General features: G+C 49.1%; 1 non-coding gene across 1 annotated transcript; it reads right to left on the minus strand.

Annotated features, from left to right (window-relative positions):
* Positions 1-1,996: 1,996 nt before the first annotated feature.
* Positions 1,997-2,081, minus strand: Trnar-ucu (transfer RNA arginine (anticodon UCU)). The gene has a single exon. It is a non-coding gene; the product is annotated as a tRNA-Arg (tRNA).
* Positions 2,082-2,444: the final 363 nt, after the last annotated feature.

Raw genomic sequence — 2,444 nt, forward strand, 5'->3', positions numbered from 1 at the left:
CAAATCTAATGAATAAGGCACTCAAGAATATTTTCGAAAAGTACTCTATTTTCTAGAAGTATAAAAGTGGCGGAAAAGATTAGGTGGGCATATGGTTATGGGGAGACGTATCCCTGATTCACATCTAGAATTTAACTTAAGTTTCAAACATAATAAAGAAGGGCTATCTGCAATAGGTATTTCCTTTTTATATACTTACTTTTTCACCATTAGATTGTGCTGTAGCACCCGGCTGATCCTGACCGTCTTGCACCTCCAGCCCCATGGTCTGCCAAAACAAATAATTATCAAAATATATGACAAAAAATTGAAAAACTACTTTCGAAACAAAATACACAGGTTTTCACTTTTGTTTTTTCTTTACAATAAGTCAATTTTTCAAAGACATAGTAGTAATTTCTGGCAACCGAAAAAAATCTAAATTCCATGTGTGTTTAAGGTTATGTAAAACTTTCAGAAGAGTGTCAATAGACGTATGCGTGCGTGACACAATAAAAGTCATAATGACAGCACTATCGATAACAAAACACGTTATCACTCCAAAAAACAAAACTGTTCCAAAGTGAAAAGTACATTTTAAAAAAATAACATAACCGACTGAGCAAGTGGTTGATGGCCTCTAATCGTCCGTTCCGTTTGTCTCCAGCCCGATGTCAAATGAACAATGAACTGACAGGCTAAGCAGATCAAATTCAAATGCTTGGAGGTTCGTCGACATCAACTACTTTTTTAAACAAAACAAGCGAATTAAACTTAATTCAAGACTCTTACCAACAAAGTGCCCGGTATCCGATCTGATGAAACGAGGCGGAGGCGAGCGAGTTGTGGGGGGCGATCAGGTCAGACGCTCGTGATGAGTAGAAGGACGGCCCCTGCAGGGTGTGCGAGGGTGTGCCGACGTGTTGCCTACCTATGTGTGTGTAAGATGGGTTGCCGATCTGCAAGGCGCTGTAGTCGCTGACCGCGTGCGACTTCACTCATTTTGACGTGCGATTGCACTGATTTACTGCATGATTACATGGGATTACGCGAAATTACGAGGGATTACGCGGGATTACACAAGATTACGAGGGATTACGCGGGATTACACAAGATTACGAGGGATTACGCGAGATTACGAGGGATTACGCGAGATTACGAGAGATTACGAGGGATTACGCGAGATTACGAGGGATTACGCGAGATTACGAAGGATTACTGGTGTAATCCCTGGCACTTGTACACAGGATTACGCGAGTGGTGGCCCCCTCGGACTGGACACATGATATCTATTCTAACCATAATAAAAATTCGCGACAATCGGCCCCACGCACAAGCCGACACGACGAAATTACAGATAAACTAATTCTAACACAGGGTCCCTATCGCACAAATCACTGTACTCACAAACAACCACTCCATCTCCAGCCACTCCTCAGGGCTGAGGTTAATCTGTAGAGCAGGGTCCATGGCGGAGGCAAGGGTTGACCGGTGGTGACTTACACAGGCGAGCGTAGGACAGGCAGTGAGGCGGAACGCACGGCCGTGCCGGGCACGGCGCGGGAAGGGCGTGTTCCGAAACCGAAGGTTCCAGCCGACCAATCACGATACGTGACCATTTTCAGCGAGGGTATGTTCGGACACTTACCGATCATCACTCGGGGCGGCGGCGGCGGATAGACGGACGCGGGGCGGGTGGAAGGGGTAGCGACCCCCCACGCCGCGCTGCCACCCGGCCGGCTTCAGCTGGCTCCGCTGCGCGCATCTCCCTGTAGTGGCGCGCCGGCCGCGTGGGTTGAGGCGCTCGCCTCCATGCGGACGGCGCGGGTTCGATGCCCGTTCGTTCCTCACTTCAACTTGTCCGTTTCACCTGCGGAAAAGACATCAGGGAGCAAGGACAAAGCATAGACTACACTCCAAAGAAAATGTTTTTAAAAAATACTTACCGCTCGAGATTCTCTTCATATGTGCTACACAATACACTCGCAACTGTCTTGCACACGCGGTGCGCACAAAATGTCAGGGGTGGGATTCGAACCCACGATCCCATACTGGGAAGCAGACGAGAAGTCTACCGCCTTAGACCACTCGGCCACCCTGACATACCATCTTCGATCACACATGCCCTACTTAAGTTAGGCCCTGAAACGACGCCATAAGAATCCTCGATCACTTAGGCCCCTAGGTTAGGTACGAGTTACCACCTGATAAGACCGCCCCGTCACTTACGCCCATAGGTTAGGCCCCTAGGTTAGCCCCTGATAAGATCTACCTTAGGTTCGGGGTTAGCCACTGATAAGATCACCATTTAGGTTTAGGTTAGTGCCTGTGACGTGGGAGGGGCGAAACGCCTACCCGCGACCCCCTCAACGGACACCCCGCGACCTGGGAAGTGCCGCGACCTGGGGGGGTGTAAAAAGGTCCCCGCGACCTGGGGGGGTGTATACTACTGATGCACTGTCGTC

Source organism: Frankliniella occidentalis, unplaced genomic scaffold (genome assembly GCF_000697945.3).
Source record: "Frankliniella occidentalis isolate FOCC.00 unplaced genomic scaffold, Focc_3.1 Scaffold364, whole genome shotgun sequence".
Classification (NCBI taxonomy): Eukaryota; Metazoa; Arthropoda; class Insecta; order Thysanoptera; family Thripidae; genus Frankliniella; species Frankliniella occidentalis.